The 26834-nt window shown below is 45.9% G+C and overlaps 1 protein-coding gene across 5 annotated transcripts in view; it reads right to left on the bottom strand.

Moving 5' to 3' along the window:
- Ctdp1 (CTD phosphatase subunit 1) overlaps nt 1-7507 on the bottom strand; it is a 60692-nt gene extending 53185 nt beyond the window's left edge. For 3 of the 5 annotated variants that reach the window (XR_003482990.2, XM_027403678.2, XM_027403679.2), the window contains exon 1: nt 6817-6950. The gene's annotated coding sequence lies outside the window, so the exon portion shown is untranslated. The other 2 variants (XM_027403676.2, XM_027403677.2) reach the window with 2 other exon arrangements.
- Between the last annotated feature and the right edge of the window lie 19327 nt (nt 7508-26834).

Here is a 26834-nt window from a genome sequence, read left to right as displayed (position 1 = left end):
AACACACTGAGACAGGTACAATATGTACACTGATGGCCTAGACAGAACACAGCCTACACAAGCTTCAAAGAAACGCAGAAGTGTAACCACATCTACTTATTTTAGGGTCAAAGTTTGATGAGAATATACAGTACTTACAGATGAATAAAACATCTATCATGACACCGAAACCCGATGAGAAAGTCACTATCTTTCCATAACAGGAACCCAACAGATGCCACCACTACCCAGTGGTCAACATTCAACTATACATGGTGAGACAAACTCAAGCCGAAGACCTTGAGTTTGAAAGGATTATACCACTGTCTGTCAGCCGAGCCACACACAGAGCCACAGTCTAACCAAAGGACACTCTATAAACAATTCACTACTAATGCTAAGAGGAAGGAGGACAGAGAAGCTGAGGTGTGACATGCAACTAACTGACAGTGGGACAGAGTTTGCTTCTACTATAAAGGCCACAGTCAAGAAGAAAGCAGAGAAATCTGCAGAGGACAACACAGCACTGCACAGATGTTAACTTCTGGTTTGATGACTACACAGTACTCACCAAAGAGGACCTTTGTGTTTTGGAGAGTGAGTATTTAGGAGAATGTGATATCTCAGTGCAACTGATGCTCCAACTCTTCAGAGAAAAGTGACAACGTAAACGTGGTAAATGCTGACACTTTAGAAACCTGAGTGACACTCACGTGAGAGCTCTGGCTGCTAGTCATTGTTTAGAATGTGACAATGCATCTGAGTTAATCAACTCAGTTAATGGAGGGAAGATTTACTTTGCAGAAGATTTATTCACAGTTCCCTGGTCATTTGGCCCCATCAGGGTGACAGGGCATAGTGGAGCAGAGCTGCTCACCACATGGTAGCTCTGAAGCAGAGCAATAAAGATAGCAGGACCAGTGGTAACACATACTCTTCAAAGGCACACTCCCAAGGACTCACTTCCTCCAATTACTGCCACTCCTCCTAACAGCCCATTCAGTGTGGTAGTAACTCATTGATGGGGTTAGCACTACCAGCTGGGTGACCAAGCCTTCAATCCATGAGCTTTTACGGTGAGGGATACTTCATATCAAAACACAATAACCAAAAATTTAAAACAAAACAAAATAACACAATAGAAAAAAAAAGAGCCAAAAAGCTTTAAAAAAAAAAAAAAGCTGAAAAGAACACACTTCTTAAGAAGTCTGTAACCATTTGGTGCTGGGGCTTAGGAGACACAGGGCCAGGTCAAAGCCTGAAGCAACTAGACAGGTCAGTCTCTGGCAGCAGTTATAACAAACAGTCTAAAACATTTGGAGAAGGACTAAGAAGCCATCTAAGGAATCTACTGAGGATCAGCTAAGATTCAAAAGCTCTCTACTGATGTTGAGGACACAAAGAGACCCCCCCACCCACCCACCTCTGCGGTCCAGGGCTGCTACTCTCAAGCATGGAAGCTGTATGCACATGTCACTCACCCTCTAAGGATGGATGTACCAGCCAAACCTGTTTCAGAACTTCACCAACCAAGGGTATAAATGCTTGCAGTTGCATAAAACCATAGATGCTCTTTAAGCTCCAAAGCTGCAGAGTATACACACCTACCATCTAAAGGCACAAGACTCCACCAGTGCAGTTAACACACACGTGCACACATGCACACAAACTGCATAAATTTATGAAATCAACATTACCCATAATTTAATGTACACATGAAAACTGAGACTTCTAAAAACTACTAAAAACAAAATTATAAGATTTAAAAATAGCTCATTTTTAATTAAATGGAAGTGTGTGCATATATAACATTTAAACATCCATTAAGATCTCAGTTTATAGACTTTATGATGTATATCTTTAAAGTATTTTCTAACCATTTCAAAACTGATTTGTTCTATTTTCTCTTCCCCCAAATAAAATGCACATTTCCTGAGACAATGGACCTACATCACTTGTTATGTTTGGCAATGACAACAGTATCTATGCATAATATAAAATATATATGAAATTGACTTCTCTATTCCTCCACATATGAGGATTTCATTTAATCTTTTTTTTTTTTTTTTTTTTTAAGATTCATTTAATGTGTATGGGTATTGTGCCTGCATGTATGTGTACTACATATATGCCTGGTGCTGGCAAAGGCCAGAGAAGGTGTTGGGCTCCCTAGAACTGGAGTCACAGACGGTTGTGAGCTACCATGTAGGTGCTGGAAATCGAACTCAGATCCTCTGAAGAGCAGTATGTGCTCTTAACCTCTGACCCCTTGCTTAATCTCTTCTAAAATAAAGAAGTAAAGAAAACACAGGCTGGCGATACATTTCTCAATGCACATACAATTCTTAGAGCCAATGTGCTGTTCCTAGGTGGACATACTTCAAAGCCCACCTACCTCAGAGGCCTCTGTTAAATGATTGTATCAAGCTTCTTAAAAGCCTGCACACAAAACTCAGGAACCAAAAAGGCCTGAAGAGTTCCTTCAAAACTGAGAACGCATCACAATATAAAGCAGCTCCATCTGAAGTACAGATCATCTGCATTCAACAAGTTCAGTTAAAGTAACAGTTTCCCTAGCTTCAGACAAGAATGTCTTCTGAGTAATTATTTAGATAGAGCAGACACCAAAAGGGAAAGTCATGAGCAATAGCCAAAGAATATTCATTCATAAAAATCCTGGGTATGGGAGTGTAGAATCTTACTTCCAAAGCCAGACTGTGCATGGCACCGGCTTCAGTGCCAGGGCACCTGGGTGTGCTGTGACTTTGTGCCCCTCTGTCCATCTAACTTTCCAACACTGAAATAGGGACTAATCCTAAGAGCATCCCTGAGTTACTTTGTTACAGGCTTTCTAAGATTTTTTTTCATTCTCTAGGCAGCTGGGATAATTCCCCTTTTTAGCATGGGTGCTCCTGCCAGGGCTGGCTATGCAAATATTCTTCTCCCAGTAGAAAACAGGGAGAATGATAGATACTCTGTAGCAGTTTACAGGGAGAGTGATACTCTGTATTGGTTTATACTCCCTAGACCTTTCATGGTGCTGGAGCTCAATAGGAAACAAGGGAGAGTGGATAGATACTCTGTAGCAGTTTACAGGGCGTGATTCTCTCCCTGTTTTCTACCGAGCTCTAGGATCACGATAAGGTCTAGCGAGTATACTGAGTGGCCATTGGCTGACAACACCTTATACATAGCAGCCTAGCAGTGTGCCACTGTGCACCTTCAGCTTCCTCTTTACCTGCTCCGCACAGAGTTCCATCTTTCATCCAAGAGGATGAAGTGCTGACGAAACAGTACTAGCACAACTCAAAAAAGACAGTCTAGTGATATATTTCAACTGCATCCAGACAGAGTTCTTTGGGAACAAACTCAGATGTGGCATGACTGGGTGTTGCTAATGACCAAAACAACTGACAACTACAATCACAGGGGGGCTCATTTTTATCATTCTTTATTAAGTACACAAGCCACCTTCTCTGCCCAGCTTTGTGGTCTCAGCAAAAACAGGCTAGTGTCAAGCAACCTGTCAATGAGGTCTGCTGTCACCAAGTGCACACATCTGGGCTTAGCTGTGCCACAGCACCCAGGCTGTGGGTGATCTTTTTTCATTCTTCAAAAGTATGGTGCCAGCAACCCTGGGAGAAATCAGAACAATAATGGGCAGGAAAATCACAAAGATGTCAGGCTTAGAACCTCTTCATGCTGCCTACAGGAGCTTAAGAATGGTCTGGCCTCAGAAGAGACGCCAATAAGGACCAAACAGTGCAGCAACACACAGATGAAGACTCGGGTCCAGTTTGCACCAGAAGCAGTGTTTATGTCTTGGCAGACTAACTCAGCTATGTATTATTTAGGCAGTTGTACAAGACTGACACTCTACCACCAAGCTCCTCAGCAATGTACTGACTGAGCTTGCCACTCATCACAAGAGCCATACGTTCCACTGGTGAGGGGAGATTCAGAAAAAGAAAGCTCCCCACAGGTGCCTCCTCTGCCAACACGCAAGCTGAAGGTGGACAAGAGTTTCCTGAAAACAGTTCTAAATTCACCAATCCTAAGTCTATATAAGCAGATGTGACTTAAGTGTGTATGTGTGTATGTGTGTGTGTGTGTGTGGGAGGGGGGCCTCTAAGGTCCACCATCCAAAAATCACTCTACAAAGGTTTAATGCAAATGTCAGTAAATGCTGACTCTCCCATGTGATTTTGTAGTCAAACTCAGTGGTGCACATCTGTAATCCCAGAACTAAGAACAAAGGGGGGCAGTATTGCTGGAAGACCAGAACTTGAGACCATGAACAAACTTCCAGTACTGCTCTGATAAATTGTTTATAAAGTACTTGTGTGATTCTGATATGTGCTCAGAGAGAAGTAAGCATCTAGGCCTATAAGGCATGGCGACTTCTTCCTGATATCCTCTCTTCCTGGGTCCCCACGTTGGGTGAAGCCACTGTTGTGATGGAACTGCTACTGGATGAGGCTGCAGCCAGAGACAGAAATCCTTCTAAAAACAGACGACTTTGGCTCAGGGTACCTGGTGTGAGCCAAGCAGCTCTTTGCTGACTAAGGCCTAACAATCATGGCAAGTATCACTCAATACCAGGATCAAATGGTATCTACTACTCACAGTCTTCTCAAACAGGGAAATGCACACATCCTTTAGAAAGACTTCCTAATATGCAAGTCCCTCATTCAAAAATGCTAGAGACCAGAAGTGCTGCAGTTGTGGGGGGCCATTTGGAGTTTGGTATGTTTATATAGGCCTCACATGTTGAACGTTGGAAAACTCAAAAGCAAGCATGCCGTAGCTTTGGATACTGAAATATTTTAGACTTTGGATTTTAGAATTAAGGATACCCAACCTGTACAACTAAATTGTGGAGCCAAGACCCACTTAGCTGAAATCTGTGTGCTACAAAAGCCTGTACAGACTGTAAATGAAGAGCTCTGTTGACTGCTACTGGTAGCATCCTCTGTACAGATTCTCAGTGGATGCTGTATGAAGACAATTCTCTACTAAGTGGTGTGACTTAACTCAGTGATTTTTTTTTTTAAACTCTGTTCTACAAAAGTATGACATTTTGGGGAGGCCTAAGTGGTGTTCCCAAGAGCCAGTAGTTCCAAAAACTTACTGCTTGTCAGTAAGTTAATGGCGCAAACACCCATGAATTCAACTGGGAAAGGCAACCCACAGCCATGAAATTTATTCCAAAGAAACTATTAGGATCAATACAGGGCATGAAACAGAGCTTTAAACTAAGGCTTTGTTAACTGCTCCTTCCTGGATCTTTCACACTGGTCACCGTGTACATGCAGGCACACAGGAGAACTATGGGAAATATGCATGCCACCTCACCGCAATAGTCCCCAGAATGCTAGCAAAACACTGTCCATAAATGCACACAATAGGAAATGGGAAGGAAACATTTTAAAAATTATCAAAGTAATGTTGCTAATGGTTTTCCCAAAAGTAGGAATTCAACTGACATCACTGAACTGGTGGTACATGTACCGTGAGTGGTCCAGGATTCCAATAATCATTCCAGGGACACCTAAATGCTCCATCTGAGAAGGGACACTACTTTCACAGTCAAGAGGCTACCAGTTGGTAGCCACTCTGCTGACTCCTTGGGTAATGAACCAGGTAGGTTTGATTTATAAGAGTGGTGGGACAATGGTAGAACCTGTTTGGGCCTTAGTGTTGCTGCCACGGGGACCAGTATGAAATGAGACATTCATTGTGGGCATTTTCTACTCAAAAGCAGGGTACCACTGCTGCTAGTGAGGGCCCAGGTGAAGCTGAGATAGGAGCTTCTCTGATGTAGGAACAGTGCCTACCAAGCCCACAGCCTTGTCCTCCCAGAAGAAGCCAAGCAGGCAGCTCTCTCAAGGGGGGTCAGCCCCAAATAAGTCTTTCTGGTAGCTGTGCAACACCACCCTCCAGCATAGTGGGCAGGAGTAAGGGGCAAGGTCCACAGGCCAAGAAGCCAGACAGCATCTACAAAGATGCACCAGGAGGAGTGACCAGGAAGACAGCTAGGCAGGGATCTCAGTCTGTGAGAAGACCAGTGGAAAATGGAAATTTTCCTTATGGAGAATGATGGGCAGCAAATACTCAAAAGCAGGATAGGTACCAAAGAAGCATAGGATACCAGAAGAGGAACAGAAAGAATGTTTTCAGAGGGAAGTTCCCAGCCCAACACACTGTAGGCAGGAGGGCTCACCTCCCCCAGTAGTTTCTGCTAGTTACAACCAAAACAATCACAGCCATGGGACACACATGCCCACGTGTTAACTCAGGTTTAACACACAACACTGGCAAAATCAAGCATAAAGCCAGACTAGTGGCAGATCAAACCAATTCAAGATCCCGTAGAGCTAGAACAACAAAGAGAGTCCTCCAATTTCTTGAGAACCAAGTACCCATCACCCGAGATGCTGCCTGGGTCCTTCTCTTTCCGTGGCTATGATGCAGAATCATCACCGGGGTTTTACAACCGCGTTTCCCAAAGTTTTATAAGCGTTTAAAGACACACACGCCCCACAGCTTCTATTTCAGTAACGAGCCTGGAACTTGCCTGAGTAGTCCTGTGGGCACAGCCACCCAAGTTGCCTTCACTTACCAAGGTGGAGTCCACCAATTACAGAAGAGGGACGAATGCAAAACATTTCCCAAAAGGGTAACCTTGGGTCACCGAGAACTTTTCAAACTCAAAGTACGTCGGGTCTGAGAAGATCTTACTATACACAGTGTCACACCGCAGCACCCTCGGGGCCCCGCACGGCCAGCCACAGCAGCAGCCAGAGACCCCAGAGACCCGGGTCCCCGCACACTCACCCGGGGGCCACCACCTGGCCTGGCTGCGCACACAGTTCACGGACCACGCCGGCGCGCTCCGACCTGAGCCTGCGCTCGGTGCGCGCGGCGCGCACACAGCTCCCAGAGGCGGTGCGAGCCGGGGCCGGGGCGGCGGGCTCCGCGGAGGCAGCGGCCTCGTACACGGCCAGCACCGAGCCAATGCGCACCGCCGCGCCCGCCGCCACCTTCCACTCGAGCAGGCGCAGCGGCGTGGGGCCCGGGCAGCGCACCTCTGCCCCGGCCGCCGCCGGCGCCCTCGGCGGAACGCCGGCCGCGGCAGCGCTTCCATCGCGACCCAGCGAGCGGCGAGGGCGGTCGGAACAACGGAGGTAAGGAAGGAAGCACAGGCGCTCAGGGCGCGGCGCCCACCGCGGGGGGCGGCGACACTGCGGTTCCCGCTCCGACACCGGCTTCACCCGCCGCTCGCTGCGCACTCACTTCCGGGAGGCGTGCTACGTCACGGGGCGGGGCCGGCGGCGTGCGGACGCGTGACTGCGTGCTCTCCCGCCGCGGGTAAACAGTCGGCCCACGCGAAGCCGGGAGGCGCTGGTCTACACCCGCCGGGCGCCGGTCCGCGGTGTTGAGACTACAGACGTGCCACGCGGGTCGCTGTCACAAGACTTGGGTCACACGCTGCAAATCCTGACGCATCGAGACTACCGGTTCCGGCATGCAGCGCGAGTCTTGCGCCCACTTCCGTCGTACACTGCGAGTTCCGACCACCGGAGACTTCGCCTGCTAAAAGCGTTCAGCGCTGTAGTCCTGACGTGGAGAGGAACTACCACTCCCAGCATGCAACGCGAACCCCGGTCCCACCACTCCCGTGGTGCACTGCGAATCCTGGAGCAGCGAGACTGAGTGTCTGCTGGTCGCAATCGGCTCTGCCCTAGTCCGGTGCTCGGCGGAGCTGGCGCTGTTTTCAGAGTAGAGTTCTAGTGTGGGGCTACGGTTGGTTTAGGGTGTCCACCTCGCCCGCCCGCCCCTCCCGGACTGTGGTATGCTGATACCTATCGGGTCCTGTTTGGAGCGTTCACCAAGCCTACAAGTGGAAGCCAGGAGTATCTCTGGCTGGAGATTGCGCAGTTTCCGAATCCTATCAAATAGCACTCTCATAAAGCTTGAGTGGTGTCCCAGGCTGCGCCAGCACGCTTGTCCCAAAGATGCCTACACTTGTTCCCGCATCCTCTGCAAAGCCATCGGGTCTTTGTTCCTATTGGCTGTGCTCCAACGAATTGCCTAAAGTGCAGCGAATAGTGTGCGGGGAGTTTGTTTTTCTGGCTTACAAACCAAGTGAAGCCGCACGCCTTTAATCCCAGCACTCGGGAGGCAGAGGCAGGCGGATCTCTGTGAGTTCGAGGCCAGCCTGGTCTCCAGAGCGAGTGCCAGGATGGGCTCCAAAGCTACACAGAGAAACCCTGTCTCGAAAAAAACAAAACATACAAACAAACCCAAGTGAATACATACTCTTGCTTAAAACTGCTATAGGTTTCCAAGGGATGCCACAGTTCATTGATAGGTCCTCTACGTTATACATTGCAGGTATAAATTAGAGTTATTTGGGAAGAGGGGTTCTTCGATTGAGAAAATGGCCTCTATAACATTTGCTTATAGGCAAGTCTGTGCTGCATTTCCCTAATTAATGATTGATGTGGAAGGACCCAGCCTATTGTGGGTAGTGTCATACCTGGACTGGTGGTCCTGGAATGTCTAAGAAAACTTGCCGAGCAAGCCATAGGGAGCAAGTCAGTAAGCAGCACCCCTCCATGGCCTCTGCTTCAGTTTCTGCCCTGATTGAGTTCCTACAGACAGTGTACTGGCTAGTTTTATGTCAGCTTGACACTAGAGTCATCAGAGAAGGGACCCTCAATTGAGAAAATGACTCCATAAGATTGGGGAGTAGGCAAGTCTGTAGGGCATTTTCTTAATTAGTGACTAATATGGGTGAGCTCAGTCCATATGGTCCTGGGTTCTATAAGAAAACAGGGCGAAAGAGCAAACCAGTGAGCAGCATCCCTCCATGCCCTCTGCATCAGTTCCTGTCTCCAAGTTCCTGCCCTGTTTGAGTTCCTGCCTCACTCCCTTGAATGATGAACTATGAAATGTAAATACAAGCCAAATAAACCTGTTTCCTCCCCATCTTGCTTTTGGTCATGCTGTTTCATCATAGCAACAGCAAGCCTAACTAAGACAGACAGTGATGTGGAAGTGTCAGTGGAAATAGACCCTTTCCCTCCCAAGTTGCTTTTGGGCACAATGTTTCCTCATACTGGTAGCTTCCCTGAGACACCAAGTAAGGATTACTGTGTTCGGAAATGAACGTTTCTTATTACTAGTCCACCAGTAAATAAGAAAATAAATTGTAATAGTGTAACCAGATTATGAGACTGGGGTGGGAGTGTGACCTCTGACCTACAGCCCAAATTCACCAGGGAGTTATTTTGTTTGTACAAGCTGAGACAAACGTGAGTATCAGACAGATTGTGAGAATTATTAATCACTAGAAAGAATGGTAACTAGTTTGCAGAAGGTGAGGCCATAGCCAGGAAAGTTTATCATAAGCTACAACCCTCTATCATAAAATCTTAGGAATGGATGGGTTTCTGAGTCCATAATTTTTCAGATTTTAAGAAATTGATATGTGAATTTATCATCTGCAAGTAGAAACAGCATCTTCATGAAACATTACAGAAAAAAATGTATGAAACTATTCTATGTCAATTCATGTCAGATTCTGCCATCAAATAAGTTCCTCTAAAGTTACTGTGTTTTAAACTATGGATTTTTGGAACTATCAAGAAAGATATGAGTACTATGAGTGAAAAAAAGAATTAAAAGGACAGGACTGCTCCTGAGTATGGTGGAGGAGGTTTATTGCAGATATGAGGGAGGGCATAGCCAGAGGCCTCTGGAAGGGTCCAGACTGAACAAGTGTGGTGATACATTATTTATGATTTATTAAAGCTTGCCTGAGAATTCAGAAAGCAAAATGAGCCTCAAGATACAGGGATCAGGCAGTAGTGGTATACACCTTTAATCCCAGCAGCCCAAAGCTAGGAGGTGGTGGTACAGGATTAAGAGGTAGATGGATCTCTGTGAGTCCAAGGCTACCCAGATCTGTTGATTGACTCTTAAAGAGAAACATCTGACTCAAAGATAATCTCAGCACCTGGGGATCACACACCTTTAATACCAGAACTAGGGGGGTATAAAAAGATAGGAGAAGAGTCTCCAGTAGTCAGTATTGGGGATTTATTCTCCAGTCACACTGAGGATAGGAGGGATTCATTCTCTAGCCACATTGAGGGTTAGGAAGACACTGAAGTCTCAGAATTCTCCAGCCACGCTGAGGAAAGGCTGAAGTCAGGTTTGGTGGAGCCAGGATCATCTTTCATTCTGAGGTAGAGTAAGAGCTAGTGGCCAGCTGCATTGCTTTTCTGATCTTCAGCTTGAAGCTTGAACCCCAGTATCAGTCTCTGGGTGTTTTATTTATCCTGCAACAAACAAGATCAGCCAACCAAACCAGGTCACATGAGGAGAGGGGTATGGGCTAGGAAGAGAGGAGAACCAGGAGCAGCAGCCAAGAGGGCAAGAGGCCAAAAAAGGGTCAGTATAGCCAAAATGGCTGAATTACACTGGGAAGAATGGCTGGGGGAAGGGCACCCCAGGAAAGGCTCTGAACTGGAGAAGTTTAGGTAAAGGGGCTGGTAACAGGTGGGGACCGAGGGATGCGGGGAGAACCTGGCAGCCAGTGTCAGTTTTGACATGCTAATCAGTACTCAGCCATTTGTCCTGAGGTTGAGAACTAACATACTATCTATATATGTGATGAATTAATCTTTATGACACAGGGGAAGGAGGCCCCTCCTCTCTTGAATTCCAGCCTGATTTACTTTACCTAGACTGTTTTACACAAGCTGGAGAATTACCTCATCAGTTTTCCTGGCTAAGATGTTTCTTTCAGACCCTGTTCTCTGATGAACAGATGCTGGCCAATGCTAGTGAGGTCAAAACTGAGAGGCAGTTAAGAGGAAAGATAAGAGGTCTGCCAGGGCAAGAACAACACCTCAACATGGCCAGATTTCCCAGGCTACCAGACTTCCAACTGCATGTTTGTATGCCTATGTTAAAGACCAATCACCTGTTTTATGCACAAGCTTGTGGCTTCCAGAAAAGCCATGAGCACACACCTTTATAAGGTAAATGAAAATAAGCTTGAACTGGGTTGAAGACAGATCTAAAAACCCCAGCATTTCCAGAACAGGAAGAGCTTCATGGCATTGGACTTAGCATTGATCTCTTGATGTGACAGATCCACAGGCAACAAAAGCAAAAACAGACAAACAAACCGCATCAAGCTTGAAAAGTGTCCTCTGTCAGAAGACACAATAATGGAAATACAGCTTGCAAAATGAGAAACTATTTGCAAGGTGTATGTGTGGTTAGGGGCTAATAACCAGTGCGTGCCAAGAATTTCTACAACTCAAAGGCAATTTAAAAATGGGCAGGTAGGCTTGCTCTCCAGACTGAATGCAAAAGAGGCAGAGTAGGCATTTCCTCAAAAGCAGTGTATCTGGTGATATATTAAGTCAGACACAAGCCATAGAAGTCAGATACACACTTTTAATCCTAGGACTCAGGATTAAGAGATAGATCTCTCTGAGTTCAAGGCCGCCCAGCCAGGGATATACGAGATTGAATCAGTCTAAAAGAGTAACAAATCACATGCCTTTAGTTCCAGTCCTAGAAGGGTATAAAAGAGAGAAGCAGGGTCTTCAGTATTCAGTATGAGCCATTCATTACCCAGCCACACTGAGGAGAGGTTACAGTCTGAGGCTTGTGAGAGGCTTCCTTCCTTGCCTGCCTTTGCTTTTTGATGCTGAGTGTGTCTGGCCACACTTCACTGACATCAGATTGCAACGTTTTCGACCTTCCAATGTGGACTGAACAGTAGTGGCGGTCCAGGAATCTTATAGGCCATCAGCACTAGATTAGGGCTGCTGAGACATCTAGCTTCAAGAACTGAGCAATTATTGGGCTCCCAGGCTTCCCAGCGTGCAGACAGCCATTTTTGAACTCCATAGCCTTTCTGCTATGCTAGACTGTACCCCTCGCTGAATTCTGAGCCCAAATAAAACTTTGTTTCTGCAGAGATTTTCTTACAGTGACAAGAAAATCAACTAAGACAGGAAGTTGGTATTGAGGAGTGGAGCTGTTGCTATGACCACCTGACTGCATGACTTATAGGATTCTGGAATTGGTTTGTGGGCGGATTTTGGAAGTGTTTGGCACTGTGAACTAGAAGATCCCAGAATGCTTAGTGGTGAGAATGTAAAGAACAGAATGTCAATAGGAAAGCAAGTAGTAAAGACTGATACAGGGTTTCCTAGGAGAACAAATATTCTATTAGGAATTGAATAAGGGGTCATTTACATAGTGTATGGGGAAAATCTGGCTGCATTCTGCCCGTGTCCTAAAATTAGAACAAGGCTGAATTCAAAAGGAATAGTCTAAGTCATTTGGTAGAGGAAAATTTGAGGCTGAAGAGCATTAAGGCTGTGGAATGGTTACCATTCATTGCACTTAGGATTCATAATGAGACTTTAAAGCACACGAAAAATATGCAGTTTCACGAGGAAAGATGTGTGAGAGAGCTTAAAGTTGCAGACCAAGCAGGAGAGGAGAAAACAGCTCTAATTGTTAAGGACATTAATTAGTGTCATTAAAGAGGAAACCTTGGGCTCTGGATTGAGACAATAGGAAGCTGCTTTGATCCCACCCACTGAAGGCTCTGTCTTGTGCTAACACAAATCCATCTGAAGGGAGAGAGCCTGAACCCAGAGTGCTGTTCAAGGGCTGTTTTGTTTCCAAACAACTGGGTAGGGGAGTGTTTTCCCAGGTTCAGTCACAAAAGTACACAAAGGACATCATTGGCGGTAGAAGTATGCCAGGTTACATTTTGAGCTGGCAACAGAACTTGCCAGTATCATCCACATGTTGCTGGTTTTGCAGGCATTCAACATGCAAAAGTAGCAGGGCAGTGGAGACTTGCAGCATGGTTTTACAATGCCACCAGTGGTAGGCAATGTTGACAGGGTCATATTCCCCACTAGGAGGCCTTGGGAGACCATTGTGTAAAGCAGGCAAAGTGAAGCCTAAATTGCAAAGAAGACCCCATAATGTTAGAGATGCCTGGAGCATGAAACACCCACTAAGAGCAACAGGCCTGGAAAGAAGCCAGCTGAAATGAGAGGCCACCTGTGCTATAGGTGATAAAGCCAAAGGGTGGGATACCCAAAGGTCACTGGAAGTTAAATGAGTCTATTATGAGTTCCAGGTGTTTGCAATGGACATGCAAGTCTGGTGTTTTTCTCTTAGGGTTTCAGCTTGCTCTGAGCTAGTCTTCACTATTCCTTCTTTCCTCTTTTTGGAATAACAGTGTTTATTCTGTGTTTAAAATTTTAAACTGGTTTGTGCTTAAGAGATTGCCTTGAGTCTGAGACCAAATTTTGAATTTTTGAACAGTTTTAAAATTGTTAAGACTTTGGGGACTTTTGAAGATGGAACTGAATGCCCTTTGTAGCAATTTTCAAACATGAACTCACCGACAGCTCTTCTTCCCCTGCACTTTTTCTGGAGCTCCGAGTAAGCTGCTAACACTCCAGACTCTCTAATTTACCACTCTGAGTCTTGTGTGAGTTATTTCTCCTTTCCTGAATTCAGGGTAAGCAGTCTGTGCAGTTTCTTCAGGTCCACACACTGGGATCTTGTCTCATATTTTGAGATTTTAATTCAGCAATTGAAATTTTCATTTATAAAACTTCTCTTTAGATATTTAAAAAATAGTCTACTTCATTTACACTTCTTTGTTATTTCCCATTTTGGCCATCTTATGTGTTTTCTGTAATCATTCACATTTGGTTTTTAAGAGTTATGTGTCTTACATTTTGAAGAGTTGGTGTTTCTGTGGTCTGTTTTCGTATGTGTCCACAGTATTGATTTATCTTCATGAGTGTATTTTGGTGTTATTTGGTGAAAACTTGGTAGCATTTGCTTCTGGCAAGAGCCATGGGCCCAATGGGAGCATTCTTGCATCCTTTCAGGACAGGCTGTGCCCTGCAGCCTTCTGGTGGTTCCAGGAGAGCATGCTCTCTTGTCCTTTCATGTATTTCCCTCTCTGACATCCAGGCATTAGGGATTTCTTGATTGGGAGTTTTGATTTATTTCTTTAAGCCTGATGCTGACATAGAAAACTGAATCCTAAGCTGGAGTTTGCATTTTCCACTGTTTGACGGCCTTCAGAGTGTCTAGGATGTTTTCTTGTCACGAATGGGCAGTCCTTCCCATCTTCCTGCTCTGTTTGGAACTGGGTTGCAAAGATACAAAGGGACACTAACTTCCCCTCCCCATCGTCTCTTCTGCCTTCATTTCTCTCTCCTTTTCATCTCATTTTTGAGACATGGTCCTAGCCTCCAGGCAGTGGATGCTCACAGCCCTCTCATTTTGAGGGATGGGTTGGAAGAGGGTGGAGGATAAAGGGAAGATTCTTGCTAGCAGATGGAAGTCTGGAGGAAGAGATACTTTTGGCTTGGGCTTCAGAGAGAGAAGAGAACTCGGTAGGGTGTCTACAAACACAAGCAGCTGTGTCTCAGGTGTTATCACTTAATAGATTAACCTCAGGATAGCTGCACTCTGAGACACAGCACAGGCCTTCTAGATTCTTCCATTCTCCCTTGGCCCACTGTGTCCTGACACTGTCCTGTAGGCTGTGCCACACAGCACAGAACTTTCAAGAGAAATGGTTCTTGGGAAACAGAGGACCCTTGCAAACATGAATTTTTGCTAAAAGGAATGCACCGCATTTTCTGATTTGTTTTTTTGTTTTTTGTTTTTTTGTTGTTGTTGTTTTGTTTTGTTTTGCTTTTATTTTTAAAGGAGGCAGTAGTACACACTACAAATCCAGGGGAGCAGGGATGCCTCCCTTCTGCTCTGCAGAGATGGTGGGGTTACGAGGGGATGTAACAACAGTTGAGATTTGTCACCATGAGAGCAGCTGGTGTGTTGTGCAGGGCCGGGGTGAGAAGAGGGCGGGGCATGTTGCTTCCTGATCATTTGTGTACCTCTTGCGTCATCACAGAAGACAAGAGACAGGAGAGGTTTCACAACTTCCTCGACGCTGCTCCTCCTAGTTGTATTTTTTCATGACTGGGATTCTAGTATCATACTTTGGTGAGGGGTTTGATTTCACCAGAGAATGGTCACTGTGTATATGTTAATAGTACAAGAGATGGTGTCGGGGGAGGATAAAAATGTTGCACACTGGGCATTTCCACTCAGCTTGGGTTTAATTTCCTATTGTTATTATAAGTCAGGCATTACGAAGAGAAAAGAAATCTCACAGTGACTCTGATTCACACTTACAGCCCACAGGCTTTCATCTAGTACTTCACTCTGCCAGGTGTGGAATTGGGTTTCCAGCGAGAGCCCTGTGGGGCTACAGGAGGTGGGTGGGCAGCTTTCAGCTTCTCCAGCATTGTCACTGTACCCCAGAAACACACTGCAAATTAGTGATTAGGTCCTACCGTCGCTTATCCCTGGCCTATTTATTCTGGCTGGTAAACTGCAAAGCTGACTGAACCACCACATATGACATTGTGTGCTTTCTAGCTGGGATGGGTACAAGTTTTGGACAACAGTCTAAAAGCCCACTTGCTTTCTCTTCACATGGATCTGCAGAGGCCCTGTTGGAGACCTCTGGCTTTGGGCTGAATGTAGGTAAGCCATGCAGCACTTGGAGGTGTCTGTTTATATAAAGAAATCCAACAGGAGCTTAACGGTGGCTTAAACCTTGATTTAAGAACCCTGTCTTAAGAACAAAGCAAAAACAAAACAAAACAAAACAAAAAGAACCCTTGTCACTAAGAAGTACATCCCAGAGCTCTTACAGATGGAGTGAGATGCTATCTGGAGTTTGCCTCTAGAGCAGTTGGGAAACTGAAACCTGGCAGGTTTGCATTCCTGGCTGCTGAAGGATGGGTAGGAATGTCAATTTTTTTTTTGCAAGTGTTTGAAATCTTTCATAATGGTCAATTTTAAAGGTTGGGCCAGAGGAAAGAGACTCACTGAATAAATTTGCTTATGACTTATATACGCTGTACCTTCTAATTTTCTTCTCATCTCATTCTTTCTGAGTTTCTATTTGCTGGAGAGAGTTTATAATCAGTAGGGTTTCTAGATGGATCATTGTAGCATATTTCAAAACAGAATGGGCTAGCATCCTGGACAAACAGTGCAAGGATGCAGGGTAGAAGTTTTAGGATGGAGAGGGTTCTTTCCCGAAGACGCCTCAGTCCAGTGGCTCTCCAACACCTCACGGCTCCAGCTAGACCAGCATCCTTCACTCCCAGTTCTGTTCTAAGACCCTGAAATCTATTCGTATAGCAATGCCCATGACATTATAATGTAGCCACTTCTTGCCTGTGGTCCTGTAACCACGCCCAAAGGGCATGGCCCTCCACTGTAGCTTTCTAATGAGTTTGAAATTCAGTAGTGTACATTCTCTGAATTCTTTTTTTCTCATAATGTTCTGCTTGTCCCACAGTCTCGTCACATCTGTATACATGAAAATCTTGGCTTACCTATTTCCACAAAAGTGAGCAGGCATTTTGGTAGTGATTGCACTGAACTCTAGCAATTTGTGGAGAACTGAGATATAAACATTAAACCTTTTAATCTGTGAGTGTAGATCTCCATTTATTTAGATCTACATTTGATGTGTGAAGCAGCCGCAGGCCTAGCTCTCAAGTGTTCACAATTTTTAGATCATAAATGTTGCATGTTTTTGTTGCATTTAATAAAAAGCGTTTTATTTTTAAATTAATTGCTTTAGACTGGACCTCACCATGTAGCCCTGATTGGACTGGGACTCCAGGTGCAGATGAAGCTGGCCTCAAATCTCATGGAAATCTGCCTGCTTCCGACTCCCCAGTGCTGAGATTAAAAGCGTTTGTTCACCATGTCAGGGCACTCTATTCTTTTGGGGCTGTTTTTACTTTGTTTACTTTTTATTTATTCATTGGGAATTTCACATCACGCACTGCAGCCACACTCGCCTCCCCCGGCCCCTCCACATCTGCCGCTCCCTCTTGTAGTGTCCCCTCCAAAGGAAAGCTAAAATAAGAATAAAAATAAGATAAAGTAAGCAATGATAATAAAAAAGAAGAAAAGGAAAACACTTCACTCCTCCATCTTTCCCACCACTCCATGCCCTCTTCCTTCATCTCAGCGGCATTGGGAGCTGCCATGTGTCATGTGGTATACCCTTTTGTCCAAACCGCTTTACTGGCAAATGTCCATTTTGTAGCTTGTTGTTGGTCAGGTTCAAAGCCTCTGGCTGTGGTACACCATCTATACCGGATCCCCATCAGCGTTTCTCTCTAACACCCTGCCGCTGCCCTGAGTCGTGGAGTTCCTGCTGCTATGGTTCTGCAGGACCAGCCCCTTCCTGTGGCCCAGCAGGTTATAGATATGGGGTAGATGTTGGTGTGTGTCTTCTCCAAGCCCTGGATGTGTTCCCCGGGTGGCAGATGAGTTGGTCAGTCCAGGCCTCTGGGACCACTCCTCTCAGGTGGGGTTGGAGCCAGCTCTACCAGACTCTTGGTGAGTTGGGGCTGTTTTTAATGGAATTGTTTTCACCATTGGATGGTTAGGTTGCTTGTTACTTTTGTGTCCTGTAATCCCATTGTTTATCCACTTGAGTAGGCTTTTTCTTTTGTAAATTCCTTAGGGTTTTTTGTTTGTTGGTTAGTAGATCAGGTTGCTAACACTATACTTTCAGTATCTGTGGCTCTGATCTATTTTCTTTTTCCCTTCTCTCCTTCTAGAAGCCTAGAACTTCTAGCACAGTACTGAGCAGGAGGATTGGAACAGACTTCTTGTTTTATTATCTAAATGGGACACGTTCAGGCCTTTGCCATCATCCTATCAACTGTGGATTTTGCTCATTACCATTAGAAGATTGGGAACACTCCCTTCTTCCCAGTCTTTGTTTTTTGAAAGATTTTTAAAAATCACAAACAGATATTGAGTTTTATTATTATTTCCCCTCCCCCCCCCCGTAGATCCATTGGTCTTCAGATGTTAAACCCATCTTGCAGTTGGCCATGATATATAATATTGTTTCATGTCACTAGAACTTGGGGATCAGGATGACACTTGCTTGATAGCATGAGCTCGATGTGCCATGCAATCCTTTTTCTGAAAGTGTTGTGTGGAACTGGTGTTGTATTTTCTTTAGAGGCTTGAGAGATCTAACCACTGAAACCATCTGGGCCTGAGCTTTCCTCTGTGGGTAGATTTTTTTTTTTTTTTTGTCACAGTTAAATTTGTTTACTTGCTAGAGGCTGTTTTTTATTTCTTCTTGAGTCACTTCTGGTCATTTGCATCTTTCTAGTTTTTCTATTCCATGTTAATTTGTGTACAGTGGTTGGTGTATTCCATCACAGTAATTCTATTTTTGCATACAGTTGGCAGTGACGTCCCTTTCCCTCATGACTCCAGTCTTCGTTGCTGCCAGTCTCTCCTTGATTAGTCTATCTCAGGGCCTCTCACAGGTTCTGCAGTGCTGATGTTTTGGACCAGGTGATTCTTTGTCTCCTAGGCTGCCCTGTGCATCACAGGGTGGGTCTGCCTTGCAGGTGGACTTCTGGGTGGTATGTGTTCATAGCTGTGAAAGGCAAGGCGAGGAGGCAGAGGGAGGAGGGGGCTTAGAGTGGAGGCAGGCTGAGCATCCTAGAGTCTGGCTCAGAGCTCCTCGAAGATGCAGACGTGGCTCTCCAATTCATCTCCAACTACTGCTCACACTTACTTTCCAGTCCTGCTCAGCTCTGCTGGGGCTTTGTGCCCTGGAGACAGTACAAGCCTCTTCCTGTCTCAGGCAGCACTTCAGGTTTGATTGTAGAGATACTTTCTTATCTGATGGAGAAGGAAGACCAATTACGGTGAGCATAACATGTACTTTCGAAGCTTGAGGGTCACCCTGGGTCCTCACCTGTAGCAAGCATCTTCAACACTTGCATAGGCAGCTTGTTCTGGAAGAACATTGAAACAGTATGCCCAAGACCCCTTCTGAAGATATGAAAATATGCTGTGCAGGCAACTTTGTTTTCTTTTTTATCCACACCTGTAGCTGTGTGTGGCTGAGGCTGTGTCTCAGCTGGAAAATTAACACTTGAATCCTAAATAATAATAATTACTGTTTCTGGTTATTTTGAATCTACTGACAAAGACCTTTACAGAATAATTGCACTGATCAATCCCACGGAGGTGCAGAGGAAGATCCTTGAGTTGGTGTGTGATGAGAACATTAGTGGGAATTCTGCATCGGTATTCTATGTGGTGAGTGTAATTGTGAGGAATATATCGTGTTAAAACGCCTGACGTAGTGTCTTGTAATAACACATGGCTCCCATCAAGAAGCAGCTGTTTCTTACTCCCCTAGAATAAAACATCATAATTTAACCACACCCACCAGCCCAGTGGAGCAGGAGTGAAGGCCTGTGTGCACATCTCAGATCTGTAATTGCAGCCCTGGAATCTCAGTGGGGGAAGGTGGCCTTAAAAAGAAACAACTTGGTAGATATCAGAGAAGGGGTCCTGGGCAGACTGCCTTCCCAGGAACTGAGACAGGGTTTACAAACACATATGAAATAAATGTTTCCATTTTTCAAAACTCTGAACCCTGGGTGTCAAAATTCACATTTCTACAACAATGTGAGGGTACCAGCCTCCCTGGGTCATGTGAGTCTAAGATACGGACCTTCCTTTCTGCTCGTAAGAAACTTTTCCACAATATTCTTTTTAAAACTCCAGAGTGTGAACTTTCCTATCCTCCTTAAACTGTTGGCTTCAGTGGCTCCCACCATACCTGCAAGTTTATGAGAATATCACCATTTTGATTTCATTAAAGATTTCTAGGGAAACACCCTTTCCCCCATGGGGACAGAATGAATGTGCCTCTCCTATGTAACGAGAGAAGAGGCCGCTAGATGGAGACCTCTCTCCATAGCCCTGCGGTCTGTGTGGACTGGGCTGTGGCCCCACAGTGGGGGAGTATGTGAAGGCAAGCTTTGTCTCCCAAGTCCCAGAACACCCCACACCTGCATCTTTGGCCCTGGGGTGGTGTTTTAGGGAGTGTGTGAACCACAGTTTTCATTTGATTACAAATGTGTTATGCTTGACTGATTATGTATATTTTGAATGTGTCCTAGAAAGAATCACGTTTAGCTAGTTACTCATGTTATTGAGGATGAGACTAAATTTCTTTTAAGAAAAGACTGTTGAACAATAACGTACTGGAGACTGGGTATGATGACGAACACCCTTAATTCTACACTCAGGAGGCAGAAGCCGGGGAATCTCTGTGAGTTTGTGGCCAGCTGGTCTACACAGTGAGTTCTGGGCTAGCCACAGTTGCACGGTGAGACACTGCCTCGAAATAACAACACACTAATGTGAGGGAAACGAGATCCGGTGTGATAGTATTCCTGTTGTGTGAGGGGCAAGGCTGTGGGTGGGAGTCGCAGGTGTTGGTGATGGACAATGCGGGAGGGCAGCCTCTAACTCAGTGTGGTGGGAATCGTGTCTGGAAGCAGATAGAAACTAGTGTCTGATGTGGTATCTGAGATCCTTCACACCAGGGGCATGATAATTCACCTCACTTGCTGTTCTCTCAGGCCTCTGAAGCAGGCAGCCGTTGATTAACTTCATGCCATCAGATAAGCGAAGGGAAGGCCTGCCCCAGGATGATGGAACTTCATCACGCAGCTAACACAATCAGGAAGCAGCTCTTTATGGAATTAGGGACCTATCCGTGTGAGCTAGGGGCTATGAGTGTCACTGGGGGCTCAGTCGGAGCAGAGGAAGGGTGATGTAGGACCTGTGGGCTACACAGCCATCCACGAGGCTTAGCTAGATTCTCCGAAACTTGAAAATCAGATTAGTGAATCCCTTGGGGTTTTCCAGCTTCTTTCTGCTTCAGGACTAGGAGGAGCAGACAGGCCTCTCTTTGTCCCCCAACTACCTCCCCCTTTCCATGGAATGTTGCATGCTCATGTGAGTGTATCTGTATGCATGCATGTAGGTACACATGTGTAGGCTCCCAAGACTTCTTGGGTTATTTTATTTTAGTGACCATATTATACTATTATTCCCATTTTCTCCTGGAAGAAAGAGAAATTCTGAGCAGTCAATACTTGCCAAAGAGGTTACCAAATGTATTCATCTATGGGTCATCTATAGATTTTCTTTGAGTCTGTTACCCTGTCTCAGAATGATTCTGCCTTTGCTCGAACACATCTGTGTGTGGCTGCTTTCAGGCAGGGCTGCCACCTGCTTTATCTGGGAGAATAGATGGGGGGGGGATGTGGGCCTGCTAGGGCTGCTTCTCAGCACCGTTGCAGGTTTTGGGGTAGGCATTCCCACACTTCCTCTCCTGCTTGTGTGGACAGTCAGTTTGCACAATGCTGTTTCATAGAGGGGGTTTATCTGTTGTTAAGCATCTGCCCACAGAGCTTGGGGGAGAATAGAAAAGATGTTTTAGAAACATTTACCGAGGGACCGAGTAGATTAGCAAGCACTGGTCACAGCGCATCTCATCTTAGGCAGCACACAAGCCATAGCCTTCAGGGAGGTGGTGGGACATTGCTGTCATCCGTTTACTCCAAACATGGCATGATGTACATGACTGTGCAAATTTGTCACACCCACACTGATGGGGGTTCTCGGGTCTGCATTCTTAAGTGTCACCACACTGTGGCACAATTGTATCTTCAAATATTACTCATGCAATGTGGACTTTATTTTTCTGTGTTTATCACATCCTTCAAACAAAACCCTATGCCTCTCTACATAGTGAGCAAAGTGAGGACAGCTTTTGAGAGGGGTGCCATCATGTTCCAGAAATTACAGTGGACAGTTTCAGAGGACGGAAGGAGCCCAAGGCTGAATGGAAGTTAGAAAGACCCGGCTTGTCCTAACAGGGACACAGGAGAGTAGAAAGGAAGAGGCTTATAGATGGTGGAGGAAGAGCTCAGCCCTGGGATGTGGTCAGGGTTTTACACCTCCCTTTCAAACCCTACCTGCCCTGCCTCCTCTCTCCCTTTGTTTTTCCTCTCCTCCATTCCATAGCTCTCTTAAGTCCTGGAGTATTTATTAGCAGAAAGCTTATCTAGAGGATTCTGTAGTTACAAATGTGAAAAATATTTTTTACAGATACATCTCAACTAAATAAAATATTTTATGAAAAGGCTTAAGGAAATAAAATCCTTTATTAAGATACAGTGAAGATTGAGTTTAGACCTGAAGAAATGAAGTCTGGGTTTCATGGAGGTTGTCCTGTCATCATGTTCACAGCAGCACTGTTCAAAATAGCCAAGATGCTACCGAACTTTACCCATCAATAGATGGGTGGGCAAACACACACTACAGAACAGTCTTCCTCCCTAAAAAGGAAAAAAAAAAAACATGACATAGGCAACACACAGCTGATCCTTGAGAACATTGTGACAAGCCTGCCAAAAAGGGGTACACATATGTGATTTCTCCAAATTCACAGAGACAGAGTAGCATGGTGGCTGCCGAGGGGCACAGAGTTTAATGGGGACAGAGTTTCATCTATATATGATAGAAGAGTTCTATGGGTGGTGGCAATGGCTGGCTACATAGTCATGTAGATGTACACCCACTGCTGAACTGGATGCCTGGAACTACTTAGGATGGAACACTGGACAGTCTGTGTATTTTTACTGCAGTTTTCAAAACCCACCAAAGGCACATCTTTATATTTCAGGAAAGGTTAGCCCTTCGTGACTTGGTTTTGGAATTCTGGGTATTCTACTCCAGCTAATTGTTTTGTTTTTCCCAAAAAGAACCTTCAGTTCTCTGAAAAACGTCTCATGCTTTTTTTTTTTTTTTTTTGGTTTTTCGAGACAGGGTTTCTCTGTGTAGCTTTGGAGCCTATCCTGGCACTCGCTCTGGAGACCAGGCTGGCCTTGAACTCACAGAGATCCGCCTGCCTCTGCCTCCCAAGTGCTGGGATTAAAGGCGTGCGCCACCAACACCCGGCGTCTCATGCTTTCTTACCTTCGGAGCAGGTGCTTTCTGGGCTGGAATATTCCGACCCTTTTGAGTTTTAAGAGGAGTCACTGCCCTCTGGACTGTGGCCTCCTGGGCAGGGCCTTCTTGCCTGTCCCCATTGCGCTTATCGGTTGATAGTTTAGCTTTAGCAGCAGTAGCAGTTACTATAGCCAACTGTTGCTATAGCCACAAGAACAACTGACATTCTTTTGGAGCGTGGGTCCAGGAGAAGCTTCCCGCATCACCTCCTTTTGTGTTTCTTAACTTCATTCTTGGTTACTCTGTTCATCATTTTCTTGACTTTGAAACAATCAAACTCCATCATCTTGACTTTCCTTTCCCTTGTGTCATTCTTTTTGGTCCTTCTTGTGGTTGTCCATTTTGCACTTCTCCTAAGCTTTTCTAACAGGCTTCTGGGAGGGGATGGGTACCACGTGGGAACTTGGACACAAAGTCAGTGAGTGGCATGCATTTGAAAGGGATGGCCTGTTCCCTTACCCCACCAAAGCCGTGTTCTGATCCACAACACTTAAGAGTCATGACCGGTTTTCCAGCAGGAAGCCCAGAGAAGACACAGGCCGCTGAGCTAAACTGCACCACCTACCTGACTGTCCTACTAGTGATGAGAAGTATTGATTTATTTCTGGTTGAGGTGGAGTCTCACTCTGTAGCCCTGAAACTTACTACACAGCTCAGGTTTGTCTTGTCTCTCAATAATCCTCTCACCTTAGTTTCACAAAAACTAGGCACCAGCTGTGTACCTACGGCTGGCTGTTTTTCAAATGACAGAATCCTGGTGGTTAGGGAATGAGGCAGAGATTATCCATAGCTCTGCTCCCTCTGGAGGTGTCTTGATTGCCTATGTGGTTGCCAGACAGGCAGGAGTTCAGATAGCCTTCCCAACACCAACTCTAAGCCCCCCACCACCCTATATACCCTGGAGTAGGGATCAGGGTCTAAACATACAGAGTGATTGGCTCATTTTCCTTAAACTAAAATAAATGCTTAAAAAAAAAAACAGCACAGTCAGCTTCTGGAGAACTGGCATTACTTAGGAGTTTTGACTGAAGAGTTAAAGGTTATAGAATGATTTAAGTCGGGCTTGATGGCTCATGTCTGTAACCTCAGTACTTGGGAGGCAGGGACACCAAGGCTACATTATGATGCTTTTTTCTCAAAAAATAGGAAAACCAAAAAAACCCCAAACTTTAAAGCCGAAGTTCTCGCCTCAGTGGCAAAGTTTGCCTCTGTCAGGGAGCTAGAGAAGGACAGAATCGGTGGGACCCTTCCCAGTTCACAGTAAAGACTGGCATTTGAAACACCTGCTCACACCTTCCTACGCAGGGTTTGTTTCTTTCTGAAGTTGGTTCCTAGAAATCTCATCAGAACTCCTCCACCCCACATCCCCCTAACCCCCAGGGGAGGGGAAATTTTAGATCCTTTAAAGACTTGGGTGACTCGCTGAGAGCCTGGCTGTGTCTCACTGCTTCTGATCAGAACCGGCTTCACTTGAACTCTGTAGGGTCAGGTAGGGAGCCCTCCCCTGGGGTTCTTCAGGACATCAATCTGAGGCCACCACTACTCTGTTTCCAGTTGAGGTGAGGCCCCTGTAGACTCAACCTACAGGCCCTAAGAGGAAGGCAGCTCTTCCCAGGGGTGCTTACAGCCTTCCCACAGTGAACACCTCCTCCTCCAGTGGAAATCTGCTCTTGGCCCCTGTTCCACTGTCGCCCACAGGATGGCAGCCCGAGCGCTGGAGGAGAGCGAGAGAGTCGGTTAATTTCACAGAAAATTAGAGCCAGTAATGCTGTTTCCAATTTGAAAACAGAAGTCTGAGGTTGTCTCTAGAGACAACTTGTCTTCACCATTCCAACTGCCACAGGAAAAGAAAGTGTGGCTGACAGCATGCGGCCCCAGGGCTGGCGTGGCCTTGAGTTTTTGCTGGGTTGTCAACATTCCACATCTGTAGGGCCCTGTCTCTGCATCCTGGATCACATTGTCCAAATTCATATCTAGGAGACAGGCCCCTTCCTGAAGAGTCTCTGGCATTCTGCCTCAGCTACAGACTGCTGCCTCCTGACCCAATGAAGTCTCACCATTTCAGCTCCTGTGGGCTGGAGGTTGTGGGCTGGGCAGCACAAGTTTGGGACAAGCCTCCAACAGCTGCCTGCTATACTGTTCCTGAAGAGGGACAATGGACCCCATCATGGTCACCCTTGTCCACAACAGCACCCCCAGTGGTGCTTTAACCCCAGTCTTTCCCATTTTAAAGACAAAAAAGAGTAGCCACAGCCCCAGGCCATTGAAAGCAGGGCCCTCCAGGGACTGAGGGCATACCACCCAGTGGGCAGCATTTCTGATTCTCTACCAGTGGCTGGAGACAGGGAACAGAGTCAGCTTCCCCAGAAACATAGGCTGCTACTGCTTTTGTAGGCCAGCAGTGAGTGCCTGGGAGCAGTGTCCAGTGCCCTGTACCCAATAGGAACTGAACCTGTTGAATCTCAGCTGATCAAAGAAAGACATCAAGTGATTTCCGAGGGCCTTTAATGACTGTGTCCCAGTGCCACATTCTTAACCACACACAGCCTGGGATTCTGCATATGGTAGAACTGACAGAGCTGACCTTTTTGGCTGTGGGCTTGCTCTTTAAAACTACAGGGATTCATATTGGTACATCTAGGCTCCAGACTGTGAGACTGATTGGGTGCCTAACAGGGTGGGTCCATTGACATCCATTGGCTTTAAAAGCCACAGGCAGTGGAGTATTCCAAACTTGTCGTTAGACAGGGAATGCTGATTCTCAGTGGGTATCCTTAGTCTGTGCTGGAGATGAGGAAGGATACCTTTTAGCAGAATGAGGCCCCAGAGATGCTTGGCTGCCCAGAGGCAACTCTGCTGGTCAGCGAGGAAGTGTCTCTGCTACAGGAGGGGATGGTAAATGCAGCCAGCTCTGTGTGTGGCTCTGTCTTCTGACCCTGACACCATAGGGAGGCTCAGGAAATCTGTCTTTTCTGGGAGAGGAAGTGGTTACACAAGCCATGTCTTTAGGTCACAGTGGTTTCTCTTCCCTTCATGGGGCCACCTTCTAACTCTACAAAGCAGAAGCCCTTTCTTTCTTTTCTTTTCTTCCTTCCTTTCTTTAAATTTATTTATGTATTTTACATCCTGGTCGTAGTTTCCTGTCCCTCCTCTCCCCCAAGTCCCTCCCTCATAACCCCCTCTGTTCCGACCCCCAATGACTCCTCCTCTGTTTCTGTTTAGGAAAGGGGGGCAGGTCTCCCATGAATATCAACTAAACATGGCATATCAAGTTGCAGTAAGACTAACACCTTCCCATGTATTCAGGCTATGCAAGGAGACCCAGTATGAGGAGTAGGGTCCCAAAATCCAGTAAAGGAGTTGGAGAGAGTCCCTGTGCCCACTGGTCGGGGTTTCATAAGAGGGACAAGCTACAAAACTCTAACATATAGAAAGTCCCATGTTGTGGGTTCAGTTTCTGTGAGCTCCTATGAACCCAGGTTAGTTGATTCTATGATTTTCTTGAGGTGTCCTTGACCCCTCTGACTCCTACAATCCTTCCCCCACTTGCAGGATTTCCTAAGCTCCACCTAATGTTTGAATGCATCTGTTTCCATCAGTTGCTGGATGACAGCTCTCTGATGACAGTTGGCTAGGCATCAATCTATGTGTACAGCAGAATGTCATTAGGTATCATTACATTGACACTGTTCCTCCAGTTGTGTTTGATTCTGTCCTAGGTCTCTGGGTCATTCAGCCTGTGGGTCCTGGTGCTCCAGGCAGTGTCAGGGGTGGGTTTTAGGCTAAACCAGTCATTGATTGGCCACTCCCTCAAGCTCTAGGACACC

Source organism: Cricetulus griseus, chromosome 2 (genome assembly GCF_003668045.3).
Source record: "Cricetulus griseus strain 17A/GY chromosome 2, alternate assembly CriGri-PICRH-1.0, whole genome shotgun sequence".
Classification (NCBI taxonomy): Eukaryota; Metazoa; Chordata; class Mammalia; order Rodentia; family Cricetidae; genus Cricetulus; species Cricetulus griseus.
The sequence above is the reverse complement of the archived record's forward strand: the minus strand, read 5'-3'. Positions and strand labels throughout refer to the sequence as shown.